At 46.2% G+C, this 17,117-nt stretch overlaps 1 pseudogene; it reads left to right on the top strand.

Moving 5' to 3' along the window:
* LOC139249596 (probable G-protein coupled receptor 139) overlaps positions 1 to 15,780 on the top strand; it is a 34,519-nt pseudogene extending 18,739 nt beyond the window's left edge.
* The last annotated feature ends 1,337 nt before the right edge of the window (positions 15,781 to 17,117 follow it).

Here is a 17,117-nt window from a genome sequence, read left to right on the forward strand (position 1 = left end):
CTGAGTGTGGGTCACTTAGCTGTGTGGAACACCGTACCCCATTGACCATGTATTACTGGGAGTGTGTGTCACTGAAGGATATCCTGAGTGTGGGTCTGTCACCGGTGTGGAACGCTGTACCCCAGTCACCATGTATTATTGGGAGTCTGTGTCACTGTCGGATGCACTGAGTGTGAGTCACTAAACGGTGTGGAACACCGTAGCCAAGTGACCATGTATTATTGGGAGTGTGTGTTACTGTAGGATATACTGAGTGTGGTCACTAAGCCGTGTGGAACACTGCAGCCCAGTGAACATGTGTTAGGAGGAGTATGCGTCACCCTGGGATATACTCCGTGTGGGTCACTAACCTGTGTGGAACACGGTACCCCAGTGACCATGTATGAAGGGAGTGTGTGTCACTGTAGGATATACTGAGTATGGGTCACTCACCAGTGTGGAACACCTTACCACAGTTACCATGTATTACTGGGAGTGTCTGTCACAGTATTATATAGTGAGTTTGTTTCACGAACCGGTGTGGAACACCGTACTGCATTGACCATGTATCACTGCGTGTGTCTGACACTTCAGGATATACTGAGTGTGGGTCACTAACAGTTGTGGAGCAGCGTACCCCAGTGACCATGTATTACTGGGAGTGTCTGTCACTGTAGGATAGACTCAGTGTGGGTCAATGACCAATGTGAAACACTGTTACCCAGTGACCATGTATTACTTGGAGTGTGTTTCACTGCAGGATATACTGAGTGTGGGTCAGTAACCAGTGTGGAAAACCGTACCCCAGTGTCCTTGTAACTGAGAGAGAGTGTCACTGTTGGATATACTAAGTGTGGGTCACTAACCGGTGTTTACACCGTACCCCAGTGACCATGTATTACTCGGTGTTGCTTTCACAGTAGTATATACTGAATGTGAGTCACCAATCGTGTGGAACACCATACCTCAGTGCCTTGTATAATGGGAGTATAAGTCACTGTAGGATATACTAAGTGTGGGTCACTAACCGGTGTAGAACACCGTACCTCAGTGACCTTTTATTACTGGTAGTGTCTGTCACTGTAGGATATACTGAGTGTGGGTCACGAAACGGTGAGCAACACTATACCCCAGTGACCATGTATTACTGGGAGTGTCTATCTCTGTAGGATATATTGAGTGTGGTCACTAACCGGTGTGGAACATTGTACCCCCGTGACCATGTATTACAGGAAGCGTGTGTCACTTTAGGATATACTGAGTGTGGGTCATTAACCGATGTGGAACATCGTACCCCAGTGACCATGTATTATTGGGAGTGTCTGGCACTGTAGGTTATACTGAGTGTGGGTCACTAACCGATGTGGAACACCATACCGCAGTGACCATGTATTACTGTTAGTGTCTGTCACTCTAGGATATACAGAGTGTGGGTCACGAAACGGTGTGCAACACTTTACCCCAGTGACCATGTATTACTGGGAATGTCTGTCACTGTAGGATTAACTGAGTGTGGTTACTAAACCGTGTGGAACACTGCAGCCCAGTGAACATGTGTTACTGGGAGTGTGTGTCACTCTGGGATATATTCCGTGTGGGTAACTAATCAGTGTGGAACACGGTACGCCAGTGACCATGTATGACTGGGAGTGTGTGTCACTGTAGGATATACTGAGTATGGGTCACTCACCAGTGTGGAACACCTTACCCCAGTTACCATGCATTACTGGGAGTGTCTGTCACTGTATTATATAGTGAGTTTGTTTCACGAACCGGTGTGGAACACCGTACTGCAGTGACCATAGAAACATAGAAACATAGTAAATAGGTGCAGGAGCAGGCCATTCAGCCCTTCTAGCCTGCACCGCCATTCAATGAGTTCATGGCTGACCATGAAACTTCAGTACCCTCTTCCTGCTTTCTCGCCATAACCCTTGATCCCCCGAGTAGTAAGGACTTAATCTAACTCGCTTTTGAATATATTTAGTGAATTTGCCTCAACTACTTTCTGTGGTAGAGAATTCATAGGTTCACCACTCTCTGGGTGAAGAAGTTTCTCATCATCTCGGTCCTAAATGGCTTACCCCTTATCATCAGACTGTGACCCCTGGTTCTGGACTTCCCCAACATTGGGAACATTCTTCCGATATCTAACCTGTCTAAACCCGTCAGAATTTTAAACGTTTCTATGAGGTCCCCTCTTATTCTTCTGAACTCCAGTGAATACAAGCCCAGTTGATCCAATCTTTCTTGATAGGTCAGTCCCGCCATCCCGGGAATCAGTCTGGTGAATCTTCGCTGCACTATCTCAATAGCAAGAATGTCCTTCCTCAAGTTAGGATACCAAAACTGTACACAATACTCCAGGTGTGGCCTCACCAAGGCCCTGTACAACTGTAGCAACACCTCCCTGCCCCTGTATTCAAATCCCCTCGCTATGAAGGCCAACATTTTATTTGCTTTCTTAACCGCCTGCTGTACCTGCATGCTAACCTTCAATGACTGATGTACCATGGCACCCAGGTCTCGTTGCACCTTCCCTTTTCCTAATCTGTCACCATTCAGATAATAGTCTGTATGTGTTGCTCACCGTTTCGTGACCCACACACAGTATATCCTACAGTGACAGACACTATCAGTAATTAAAGGTCACTGGGGTACGGTGTTCTACACCGGTTAGTGACACACACTTAGCATATACTACAGTGACTCACACTCCCATTATACAAGGCACTGAGGTGTGGTGTTCCACACGATTGGTGACTCACATTCAGCATATCCTACTGTGAAAGAAACACAGAGTAATACATGGTCACTGGGGTACGGTACAAGTATCACTGCATGTGTCTGTCACTTCACGATATACTGAGTGTGGGTCACTAACAGTTGTGGAGCACCGTACCCCGTTGACCATGTATTACTAAAAGTGTCTGTCACTGTAGGATATACTCAGTGTGGGTCACTAACCAATGTGGAACACTGTTACCCAGTGACCATGTATTACTTGAAGTGTGTGTCACTGCAGGATATGCTCAGTGTGGTTCAGTAACCAGTGAGTAAAAACGTACCCGAGTAAACATGTAACTGAGAGAGTGTGTCACTGTTGGATATACTCAGTGTGGGTCACTAACCGGTATTGACAACCGTACACAGTGACCATGTATTACTCTGTGTTTCTTTCAGAGTAGGATATGCTGAATGTGAGTCACCAATCGTATGGAACACCATACCTCAGTGCCTTGTATAACGGGAGTGTGAGTCACTGTAGTATATACTAAGTGTATGTCACTAACCGGTGTAGAACACCGTACCCCAGTGACCTTTAATTACTGATAGTGTCTGTCACTGTAGGATATACTGTGTGTGGGTCACGAAACGGTGAGCAACACTGTACCCCAGTGAAAATGTATTACTAGGAGTGTCTGTCTCTGTAGGATATACTGAGTATTGGTCACTGAACGGTGTGGAACACTGTACCCCAGTGACCATGTATTAGTGAAAGTGTCTATCACTCTAGGATAGACTGAGTGTGGTTCACCAGACGGTGTGGAACACCGTACCCTAGTGACCATACATTACTGGGAGTGCCCGTCACTGTTGTATATACTGAGTGTGGGTCACTAAACGTTGTGGACCACCGTACCTATTGACCATGTATTACCTGGACTGTCGATCACTGTAGGATATACGGAGTGGGTCACTAACCGGTGTGGAACACTGTACCCCAGTGATCATGTATTATTGGGAGTTTGTGTCATTGTAGGAAATACTGAGTGTGGGTCACTAACCGGTGTAGAACACCGTACCCCAGCGAATATGTATGACTCTGTGTGTGTGTCACTGTAGGATATACAGCGTGTGGGTCAGTAACCGGTGTGGAACACTGTACACCAATGACGATGTATTATGGGAGTGTGTGTAACTGTTTGATATTCTAAATGGGGGCAAAAACCGGTGTGGAACACTGTACCCCAGTGAACATATATTACTGGGAGTGTCTGTCATGTAGCATATACTGAGTGTGGACAGTAACCGTATGAAACACTGTACCCCAGTGAACATGTATTACAGGGATATCTGTCATTGTAGGATATATTGAGTGTGGATAACTAACAGTTGTGGAACATCGTACCCAAGTGATCATGTATTACTGGTAGTGTGTCTCACTGCAGGATATGCTGAGTGTGGGTCACCAACCGGTATGGAAAACTGTATCCCAGTGACCATGTATTATGGCAGTGTGTGTCACTGTTGGATATACTGAGTGTGGTTCACTAACCGTTGTGGATCACCGTGCCCAAGTGACCACGTGTTACTGGGAGTGTGTGTTACTGTCGGATATACTGAGCTTGGGTCACTAAACGGTTTGGAACACCATACCACAGTGACCGTGTAATACTGGGAGTGACTGTCACTGTAGGATATACTGAGTGTGGGTGACTAACCGATGTGGAACACTGTACACCAGTGAACATGTATTACTGGGAGTGAGTGTCACTCTCGGATGTACTCAGTGTGGGTCACTCAGCGGTGTGGAAAACCGTACCCCTGTGACTATGTGCTACTGGTAGTGTATGTCACTGTGGGATATACTGAGTGTGGGTCACTAACCGGTGTGGAACATCATACCCCAGTGACCATGCATTCCTGGGAGTGTGTATCACTGTAGGATATACTGAGTGTGGGTCACTAATCCGTGTGCAACACCGTATCCCTGTAACCATGTATTTCTGGGAGTGGGTGTCACTCTCAGATGTACTCAGTGTGGGTCACTCGCCGGTGTGGAAAACCGAACCGCTGTGACTATGATCTACTGGGAGTGCCTGTCACTGTGAGATATACTGAGTGTGGGTCACTAACCGGTGTGGAACACAGTACAACAGTGACCATGTATTATTGGAAGTGTGTGTCAGTATTATATGGAGCGTGGGTTACTCGCCGGTGAGGAACACTGTATTCCAGTGATCATGTATTGCTTGGAGTGTGTATCACTGTAGGATATACTGAGTGTGGATCACTAACCGCTGTGAAACACCATATCACAGTGACCATGTATTACTGGGAGTGTGTGTTACTGTAGAATATACTGAGCGTGGGTCACGAACCGGTTTGGAACACTGCACACCAGTGAGCATGTATTACTGGGATTATCTATCACTGTAGGATATACTGAGTGTGGGTCACTAACCTGTACAGAACACTGTATCCTAGTGACCATGTATTGCTGGGTGTGTCTGTCACTGTAAGTTCTGCTCTGTGTGTCACTAAACTGTGTGGAACACTGTATCCCAGTGATCATGCATTACTGGAAGTATGTGTCACTGTATGGTATACTGAGTGTGGGTCACTAATCCGTGTGGAACACCGCACCCCAGTGACCATGAATTAATGGGAGTGTGTGTCACTGTAGGAAAAACTGAGTGTGGGTCCCAAATCCGTGTGGAAATCTGAAGCACTGTGACCATGTTCTACTGGGCGTGTCTGTCAGTGTAGGATATACTGAGTGTGGGTCACTATCCGGTGTGGAACACCGCTCAACAGTGAGTATGTATTATTGGGAGTGTGTGTCTCTATTATACTGAGCGTGGGTCACTAGCCAGTGTGGAACACTGTATTCCAGTGATCATGTATTGCTGGGAGTGTGTGTCACTGTAGCATATACTGAGTGTCGGTCACTAGCCGTTGTGGAAAACCGTACCCAAGTGACCATGTATTACTGGGAGTGTCCGTCACTGTAGAATATCCTGAGTGTGGGTCATTAACCTTTGTGGAAAGCCTTATCCCAGTGACTGTATATTACTGGGAGTGTCTGTCATGTAGGATATACTGAGTGTGGACAGTAACCGGTATGGAACACTGTACCCCAGTGACCATGTATTTCACGGATGTCTGTCATTGTCGGATATACTGAGTGTGGGTAACGAACAGGTGTGGAACATCGTACCCAAGTCACCATGTATTACTGGGAGTGTGTCTCACTGCAGGATAAGCTGAGTGTGGGTCACCAACCAGGAATGGAACATTGTATCCCAGTGACCATGTATTATGGGATATGTGTCACTGTTGGATATACTGAGTGTGGGTCACTAACCGGTGTGCATCACCGTACCCCAGGTACCATGTATTATTGGGTGTGTCTGTCACTGTAGGATAAATTGATTTTGGGTCAGTAACCTGTGTGGAACACCGTACACCAGTGACCATGTATTATTGGGAGTGTGTGTCAATATTATACGGAGCGTGCGTCACTAGCCGGTGTGGAACACCGTACACCAGTGACCATGTATTATTGGGAGTGTGTGTCAATATTATACGGAGCGTGCGTCACTAGCCGGTGTGGAACACTGTATTCCAGTGATCATGTATTGCTGTGAGTGTGTTTCACTGTAGGATATACTGAGCGTGGGACACTAACCAGTGTGGAACACCGTACACCAGTGACCATGTATTGCTGGGAGTGTGTGTTACGAGAGGAAATACTGAGCGTGGATCACTAACTGGTGAGGAAAACCATACCACAGTGACCATGTATTAATGGGAGTGGGTGTTACTGTAGGATATACTGAGCGTGTGTCACTAACTGGTTTGGAACACCGTAACCCAGTAACTGTGTATTAGTGGGAGTGTGTGTTTCTGTAGGATATACTGATTGTGATTCACTAACCCGTGTGGAACACCATACCCCAAAGACCATGTATTACTGGGAGTGTGGGTTCCTAACTGGTGTGGAACACCATACCACAGTGACCATGTAATAATGGGAGTGACTGTCACTGTTGGATAGACTGAGTGTGGGTCACGAACCGGTGTGGAACACAATAAACCAGTGCCCATGTATTACTGGGTGTGTGTGTTTCTGTAGGATATACTGATTGTGATTCACTAACCCGTGTGGAACACCATACCCCAAAGACCATGTATTACTGGGAGTATGTGTCAATGTAGGATACACTGAATGTGGGTCACGATCCGGTTTGGAACGCTGTTCCTCAGTGACATTGTATTACTGGGAGTGTCTATCACTGTGCGATTTTCTGAATGTGGGTCACTAACCGGTGTGGATCACTGTATCCCAGTGACCATGTATTGCTGGGAGCATCTGTCACTGGAGGTTATGCTGAGTGTGGGTCACTAAACGGTGTGGAACACCGTGCCCATGTGACCATGTATTGCTGGGATGTCTGTCACTGTAGGTTCTGCTCAGTGTGGGTCACTAAATGGTGTGGAACACTCTACACTAGTGACCGTGTAGAACTTGGTGTATCTGTTACTGTAGGATATAGTGAGTGTGGGTCACTAACCTGTATGGAACAATGTATCCCATGACCATGTATTACTGGGAGTGTGTGTCACTGTAGGATATACTGATTGTGAGTCACTAACCGGTGTGGTACACCGTCCCCAGTTGACCATGTATTACTGGATGTTTGAGTCACTGTCGGATATACTGAGTGTGGTTCACTAACCTGTGTGGAGCACCATACTCCAGTGACCATGTATTACTGGATGTTTGCGTCACTGTCGGATAAACTGAGTGTGGGTCACTAATCGGTGTGGAACAATGTATCCCAGTGACCATGTATTACTGGGAGTGTGTGTCACTGTAGGATGTCCTCAGTGTTGTTCACTCAGCGGTGTGGAAAGCCGTACCGCTGTGACCATGTCCTACTGGCCGTGTCTGTCACTGTTGGATATACTCAGTGTTGGTCACTAACCGGTGTGGAACACCATACCTCAGTGCCTATGTATTACTGGGAGTGTGTGTCATTGTAGTATATACTGATTGTGGATCATTAACCGGTGTGGAACACCATACCTCAGTGACCGTTTTTTACTGGGAGTGTGTGTTACTGTTGGACACACTGAGTGTGGATCCGTAACCGGTGTCGAACACCGTACCCCATTGACCGTGTATTACTGGGAATGTGTGTTACTGCAGGATATACTGAGCCTGGGTCATCAACCAGTGTGGAACAATGTACCCCAGTGACCATGTATTTCTGGGAGTGTGTATCACTGTAGGATGTACTGAGTTTGGGTCACTAACTGGTTTGGAACACCATACCACAGTGACCATGTATTACTGGGAGTGACTCTCACTGTAGGATATACTGATTGCGATTCACTAACCGGTGTGGAACACTGTACCCGAATGACCATGTATTTCTGAGAATGTGTGTCATCGTAAGATATATTGAGTGTGGGTCACGAGCCGGTGTGGAACGCTGTACCCCAGTGAGCATATATTACTGGGAGTGACTGTCACTGTCGGAAAAGCTGAGTGTGGATCAGTAAACGGTGTGGAACACCGTCCCCCGGTGACCTTTTGTTAGTGGGAGTTTGAATCACTGTCGGATGCACTGAGTGTGGGTCACTAACCGGTGTGGTGCACCATACCCCAGTAACCATGCATTACTGGGAGTGTGTGTCACTGTAGGCCATACTGAGTGTGGGTAACTAACCGGTATGCAACATAGTATCCAGTGACCATGTATTACTGGGAGTGTCTGTCACTGTAGGATATACTGAGTGTGGATCATTAACCGGTGTGGAACACCGCACCCCAGTGACCGTGTATTACTGGGAGTGTGTGTTACTGAAGGATATACTGAGCGAGGGTCATCAACCGGTGAGTAACACCGTACCCCAGTGGCCATGTACTGCTGGGAGTGTGCATCACTGTAGGATGTACTGAGTGCGGGTCACTAACTGGTGTGGAACACGATTCCACAGTGACCATGTATTACTTGGAGTGACTCTCACTGTCGGATATACTGATTGTGATTCACTAACCGGTGTGGAACTCCATACCCGAATGATCATGTATTACTGAGAGTGTGTGTCATCGTAAGATATACTGAGTGTGGGTCACTAACCGGTGTGGAACACCGTCCCCCGTTGACCTTGTAATACTGGGAGTTTGAGTCACTGTCGGATATGCTGACTGTGACTCACTAACCTGTGTGGAGGACCATACTCCAGTAACCATGCATTACTGGGAGTGTGTGTCACTGTAGGATATACTGAGTGTGGGTCACTAACCGGTATGGAACACTGCACCCCAGTGACCATGTATTACTAGGAGTGTCTGTCGCGATATGATATACTGAATTGTGTCATTCACCGGTGTATTACACCATACCCCAGTGACCATGTATTATTGGGAGTGTGTGTCACTTCAGGAGATACTGAGTGTGAATCATCAGCCTGTGTGTAACAATGTACACCAATGACCATGTATTACTGGGAGTGTGTGTCACTGTAGGATGTACTGTGTGTGAGTCACTAACCGGTGTGGAACACTGTACAACATTGACCATATATAAATGGTAGTGTGTGTCACTGTACCATATGCTGAGTGTGGGTCACGAACCGGTGTGGATAACTGTGCCCCAGTAACCATGTATTACTGGTAGCGTGTGTCACTGTGGGATATACTGAGTGTCGTCACTAACCTGTCTGGATCACCGTATCCCAGTGACCATGTATTACTGGTTGTGTATGTTACTGTAGGATATACACAGTGTGGGTCGTTAGCCGGTGTGGAACACCATATCCCTGTGAACATGTATTACTGGGAGTGTGTGTCGCTCTACGATATACTGAGTGTGTGTCACTAACCGGTGTGGAACACTGTACCCCAGTGACCATGTATTACTGGGAGTGTATGTCATGTAGGATGTACTCAGTTTTCGTCACTATTTCTGCTACTTCCGCTTCTGATGCGTACCCTCGGAATCGAGGATGACTCGATTCCACGCTAAAAATTAGTTCCCAGAGTGCTGAAGATCCCAATGCATGACCTACATTCTCTGTCACAAATGGGGCGGACGGTGGTTGAACGAACGGTCGTGTTGGGTGCCTGGGTTGCTGCGCGCTCCTTCCGCTAACTACGCCTGGCTTCAGTTTGCTCTGGGCGTTAAGACTCGAGGTACTCTGCGCCGTGCGGATATGTTCCTTCACTTTGGGCTGGCTTGGGCCAGGGATTGCCAGGTGTAGGTGGGGACGTTTCAATTCTTCATGGAGGTTTTGAGTGTGTCATGGTACGTGTCCTCTGCCCACCTGTGGCTCGCTTGCAAAAACGATTCACCGAGTAGAGCTTTTGCTTTTTGAATCTCATGTGAGGCATGTCGCCGATGTTGCCGGTCAACAGAAATGATCGACTGAGGTCAATGCTTCGATGCTGGGGATGTTGGCCTGACCGAGAACACTGATGTTGGTGCGCCACACAGGCCAATTAATTTGCAGGTAATTGCGCAGACAGCGTTGGTACTTCTCCAGTGTTTTGAAATGACTGCTCTAAATATTACATTTCTGTGAAGCATATATGAGGGCAGGTATCACTCCTACCCTGTAGACCATGAGCCTCGTCCGGGGTTTGAGGTCCTGGTCTTCAAACACTTCCTTCCTCAGGCGTCCGAAAGTTGTACTGACAAACTGAAGGCATTGTTGGACTTTGCCATCAAAGTCTGCCCTTGTTGACAGTGGGCTCCCGAGGTATGGAAAATGGTCCACATTGTACAATGCATTGCCTAGTAAACCCGAGCTCCCCGGTAAATCTCAGGGGATGTCGAGTTTCCCTGCGCCTATCGCCGCTGATACATTCTGATGCCCCCATTTACAATTTAATTCACTCGCCATTCACACTGTAAGTCCTCTTACCCTCAACGGCTTTTGGCAGGGAATGAAAACCCTTGCAGGTTGCTGATCCTGATCCAGACCCCAGTGCCCTGCCCCTGCTGAAAGTACAAGTGCTGGACATCTGGTCTGAACAATGTTCTATCCCCACACTCCAATGGTGTCGGTATGGGAGGTCCGATGGTCCCTAGCTATGCTGCCTTTTCTTGGGATACAGGGAACCTTCGTTGTTCCAATTCTACTCCGGTCCCCTCCTTCACATATTGTTCAGGTACATTGATGACTGTGTTCGCGCAATTTCCTTTTCTAGCCATGAACTGGAAAATGTCTTAACTCGCACAAAGTCATGATCACCCATGACCTCAGCCCTATGCATTCTGACCTACATTGCCTTCCGGTTAAAGAATGCCACGCTTTTGAAAATTATCATCCTTGTTTACAAATCTCTCCATGGCCTTGCTCCTGCCCACCTCTGATTTCTTATACTGCCTCATAACCCTCAAGATATCTCCATTCTTCTAATTCTGCCCTCTCGAACATCCCTCATTATACTGCTCAACCATCGGTGGCCTTATCATCAGCTGTTTGTGCCCTAAACTCTGGAAGTCCCTCCCTAAACCTCTCTGCTTCTCTAAACATCTTTCCATTTTAAAGATATCCTGAAAATCATCCTCTTTTCCCAAGCTTTTGCTCATATGCCTTAATTTTTTGTTTGTTATCCTATGTATTTGTGTTGTCCTGTTAACACTGTTCTGAAGCACCTTGGGATGTCTAACTCCAGTAAAGGCATGATATAAATAAAAGTTATTGTTTTTATTATCAATAATATTAGTTATTATTAATATGATTGATAATAATAATTATAATTATAATTATGTAATCAACCTTGCTTCAAATTTACGCTGCTCTCTCTCCTTCACATGCTCCGTCTGACATTACTCTCCTTTCCTCGACATCTCTAAGTCAATTTCCGAGGATAGGCTCGCTACAAATAGCAACCATAATTCGGCCGACTCCACCAGCTACCTTGATTATATGACCTCTCACCCAGCTTGCTGGAAGGACTCTATTACATTCTCCAAATTTCGCTGCCTGCGCTGCATCTGTTCCGATGATGCCACCTCCCACACCAGTGCTTACAGCATGTCTTCCTTTTTCTGAGCTGAGGATACCCGCCCTCTGTGGTCCTGATTCTGTGGGCCTGTAACCTAGTGTGGAGTGGGTAGGAGAGGAGAGACGAGGCAGAGTCTTGAAGACAGTGACCAGTTAAGTCAATAACTAGGGCTGAGGGGCTACAGTAGTGGGGTGGTTCCCCGGTCCCCGAGCCCCTCTGGTTGATTATCTTCCTGCAGTGACCATGCCCTGTTCAGAGAAGGTTCACCAGGCTGGTTCTTGAGATGAAGGTCTTGTCTTATGAGGAAATGTTGAGCAGGTTGCGCCTATAATCGTTGGAGTTTAGATGAATCAGCTGTGATCTTATTGAAACGTATAAAATTCTGAGGGGGTTCGACAGGGTAGATGCAGAGGGTGATGCCCCTCGTTGGGCAATCTTGAACTAGGGGACATAGTTTCAGAATGTTCCCGATGTTGGGGAAGTCCAGAAACAGTGGAGATAGACTATGGATAAGGAGTAAGCCATTTCGGACCAAGGTGAGGAGAAACTTCTTCACTCAGAGAATTGTTAACCTGTGGAATTCTCTGCTGCATAAAGTTGTTGATGCCAATTCATTGGATATATTTAAGGGGGAGTTAGATATGGCCCTTACGGTTGATGGAATCAAGGGGTATGGAGAGAAAGCAGGAATAGGGTACTGAGGGAATGATCAGCCATGATTTTATTGAATGGTGGTGCAGGCTCGAAGGGCCGAATGGCCCACTCCTGCACCTATTTTCGATGTTTCTGTTTCTATTAATATTGCCCCCCCTCCGCCCGCTGGGATGGCTCTGCTTCTCTCCCAGTGCCACGTCTCTGCTAAACTGGGAAGCAGCGGGTTGGAGGTAGGTTGGGTTGCGATGATATGCTTTACATGTAAAACCCGACGTCAACCCGGCCGTTTTTGTGCGAAATGACAGGCCTTACTGTCTGGGCTCAGTCGCCGAGAATGTGTGACCAATAATTGACCGTCTCTTTTCCCTTCTGTTTATTACAGTGAATTTAGTGGCGATTGTGATCCTGTTCCGGGGAAAGTGCGGCCTGTCCACCTGCACCACTCGCTACCTTGTGGCCATGGCATCGGCGGATCTACTGGTGGTCATCACTGAGGTCATACTGCGGCAGATAAGGCGGTATTATTTCCCGGGATCTTTCCTGGATATCACCCCTGTGTGTACTGTTATATATCTCCTGTCCCGTGTAGCCACAGACTGTTTTGTCTGGTTCACCATCCCTTTCACCTTTGATCGATTTGTGGCCATTTGTTGCCAGAAGCTGAAAACCAAATATTACACCTGGAGAACTGCGGCTGTGGTTCTGGCAACAAGCTGCATTCTGCTCTCTTCAATAAAAGGTACCCTTCTACTTTACATTAGAACCTGTGTATATAATCGACAATGTTCCATGGTACTGTGTAGCAATCCCAGCCTATTATACTGAGCCCGGATGGGTGGGATTTGACTGGTTTGATACGGTTTTAACCCCACTGCTCCCATTCGCTGTAATTTTGTTGCTCAACGCTCTAACAGTCAGACACGTTTTAGTGGCCAGTCGAGTCCGAAAGGGACTGAGGGGTGAGAGCAAGGGGGAGAATGGCAGTGACCCAGAGATGGAGAGCAGGAGGAAGTCTGTGATTTTACTCTTCACCATATCCGGCGGCTTCATACTGCTGTGGCTGGTGTATGTTACACAATTCTTATATTATATAATTGCAGGAATAAATCCCATGATTACAATGTTTCTTTATCTACCTATCGACAAGTCGGATATATTCTACAGAATTTAAGTTGCTGCAGAAACACATTTATTTACGGGGTGACTCAGACCAAGTTCAGAGAGCAGTTGAAGACCGCGGTGAGATATCCGGTTCCCTCAATTATACAATTAATTAATAAACAGAACAACTGAGCGCAGCCAGAGGCGGGTCCCAGTGTTTCCAGTACAGGAATATAATATCGAGCCCCAGACTTCCATCCACTGAATTATTACAGGAATTGCTGCTGACCTGATAATACACCCAGCGACGTGATTAGCTCACGGCACTATATCTGATTGACATTTCTTACCTTATCTTTCTGGTCAGCAACACGAGTTTGTTGAATTGACTTTGTTGCATTCTGTCCCAGCTCTTCTGTAAAGGGTCACTACAGCTATTTAGTGAGGGAATTCCTTATAGCTTCCAGCGTGAGAGGCACGTAAAGAGGTAGGTAGGCAAATTGGAGCTGTAGTTCAGAAGATTACGTTACATAGAATCTACAGCATAGAAAAATACACTTCGGCTGTACGAGTCTGTGTTGATGTGTATGCTCCAGACCAGACTCATCCCATTGAAAATACTTCGTCTCAGCCTCTCATCATATCTTTTATTTAATTTTCTCTCATTTACTCGTCTTGTTTCACTTTGACAGCATCTGACTTATGTATCTCAACCACTTCCTTTCGTAGGGAATTCCACATTCTAACCGCTCTCCGAGTAAAGAAATTGTTCTTCATTTCCCTTTTGGTGTTAATAGCGATTACCTGGCATTTATGGCTCCACAGATTTGGATGCTCCCACGATTATAAACTTTTCTCTCCCAATCGAACTGCTCCAAAACAATCTTAATTTACAAGACTTCTATCAGGACTCCTCTATGTTCTCTGTCTTCTAAAGGAACCAAGCATAACCTGTTCAATCGTTCCTGATAACTGTTATCTTTCAGTTCTGGTTACGTCCAACCAACATTTTGTGAATGTACCAGTGGCCCCCGTCACCATCTCCACTGCCCTAACCACCCGCTCCATCCCTCTCCCTGTCACCAGTCTAAGGCTGACCCAGCCGTTAGCAACCTTGGTGTCTTATTTGAGCAGGAGATGATCTTCCAACACCATATCCCGTCCATTACCAGGATGGCATCTTTGTGCCTCTGTTACATCGCCTGACTCAGTTCATTTGCTGCTAAAACCTTCATCCGTGCCTTTAATTGCTCGAGATATGACTCCTCCAATGCTCTCCTGGGGGCTTCCAATCTCACACCATCCATATACTTGAGCTCATCCAAAACATTGCTGCCTGTGTGCTATCGTGCGCGTTATCGCAATACACTTGTGCTCGCTGACCGACATTGGCTCCCTGTCCAACAGCCTCAATTTTAAAATGATCATTTTTCATTTCAAGTCACTTCACGGCCTCTGTAACCTGCACCAGCACATAGAGCTCCCGAGATCTCTGTGCTGCTCCAAATCTGGCAGATTGCACATCCCAGATTTAAACTGCTCCACCAATGGCAAACAGGCTTTCAGCTTACTGGGTCCCAAGCTCTGGGATTCTCTCCCTAACACTCTCCTCCTCTAACTCTCCTCCTCCTTCAGCTTCCTGGGTCCCAATTTCTGGGATTCTCTCCCTAATCCTCTCTACCTCTAACTCTCCTCCTCCTTCAGCATCCTGGGTCCCAAGTTCTGGGATTCTCTCCCTAACCATCTCCACCTCTAACTCTCCTCTTCCTTCAGCTGCCTGGGTCCCAAGCTCTTGAATTCTCTTCCTAACCCTCTCCACCTCTAACTCTCCTCCTCCTTCAGCTACCTGGCTCCCAAGCTCTGGAATTCTCTTCCTAAACCTCTATTCCTCGCTAACTCTCCTCCTCCTTTAAGATTCCCCTTAAGACAAATATTTGATGAAGATTATTTGCTAAAACCCCCTTTTGTGCCTCGGTGTCAAGGTGACCTCTATTCCCTGTTGGATTTATTAATGGCTGTCTTCAATCTATGTCCCTGAGATTTGGTCTCTCTCACAAGTGGAAACATCTTTTCTCTCTCTACCCTATAAAAGCCTTTCCTATCCTGAAAGGCACATTCTGACCATTCCTGATTCTTCTCTTTGTTAAAGAAAAGAGCGACGGCGTGTTCATCATTTCCAGATAATATACCCACTCAGTTCTGGTATCATTGCAGGAAATACACTTTGCACCTTCTCCAGAGCCTCGCTGTCATTTTATAATATTTACACCAAGAATCCAAACAAGTTTACATAACTTCAATGTTTTACAAGTCTATCCCTCTAGACATGAAAACAAGCCTGTTCTTTGTTTTTTATGGATTGATGAACCTGCATCGCTACATTTAGTGATTGGTGTAAGTGTACTGTCCCATCCCTCTGTTCCTTATTCCTGTTTAGATAATTATGTTCCAAGGAGAATCTCACCTTCATATTCTTCCTATTAAAACGCACCAACTCACACTCCTCTACATTGATGTATTGTGTTCGTAACACAGATGAGACTGCACACAGGGAGGTTAAAGTAACAGTTACCTCAGTCTTTATTAAGACACTCCAGAGTGAGGAACAGGCCTTAGAGGCCGGCTTGTATACAGTGCTCCCAAGGGATGCTGCGATCCCTTGCGACTCCAGGGGATGCGCTCCCTGCTGGTGGAACATGGGAGTGCATGCTTTACAGATACACAACAGATATTCGTTTGCCAATTACACGCCCATTTTGCGAGTTTATTATTGTATTGAATGTTTTGCCGCTTAGCTCCTCAGTGTTAACGACACACGCCCATTGTAAAATGTCACTCCCGATTCCCCAGTCCGAATTGATTATGTAAATGTTGAACAGGAGTGGTACCAGCATCGATGCTTGTGGAACATCACTTCTCACCTTTGCCAGTTTCGCTGCTTTTGATTTAAATTGGCTTACAAATAAACCCTAATTTACTGTTTCATTTGAATCGCTTTGCTGACCTTTGATGCAGTTTTTAATGATTTCTTCACCTGAACCACAAGTTCACTTTACTCTTCTGGCCCATTCAGTTTCTTATTTCCAAAGGGGTAGGTGATTGTAGAACCATAGAATTGTACAGCGCAGAGAGAGTCCATTCGGCAAATCGTGCCAGCTCTGTCTATTTGGTAGAGCTTTCCAATTAATCCCACTCCTCTGCTCTATCCCCTGTATCTTTTTTACTTCAATTATTTTGGCAAATTCCCTTTTGAAAGTTACGATTGAATCTGCTTCCACCTCCCTTTCAGACAGTTCACTCCAGATCACAACAACTCGCCGTTTAAACAAAATCTTCCTTCAGTCAATTCTGGTTCTTTTGTCAATCACATTAAATCTGTGTCCTCTGGTTATCGGCCCACTGTCATTGGAAACACTTGCTCCTTTATTAATTTATTGAAACTATTTAGGACTTTGAAGACGTCTATTGAATATCTTCTTAGCCTTCTCTGCTCTCAGCAGAAAATACACAGCTTCTACAATCTCTCCACCTAACTGAAATCCCCCATTCCTGGAGCAATTCTGGTCAATCTCCCGTAACCATCTCAGCTCAAAGGAGAACAACTCCAGCATCTCCCGTCTCTCCACGTAAC

Source organism: Pristiophorus japonicus, unplaced genomic scaffold (genome assembly GCF_044704955.1).
Source record: "Pristiophorus japonicus isolate sPriJap1 unplaced genomic scaffold, sPriJap1.hap1 HAP1_SCAFFOLD_33, whole genome shotgun sequence".
In the NCBI taxonomy this organism is placed as follows: domain Eukaryota; kingdom Metazoa; phylum Chordata; class Chondrichthyes; family Pristiophoridae; genus Pristiophorus; species Pristiophorus japonicus.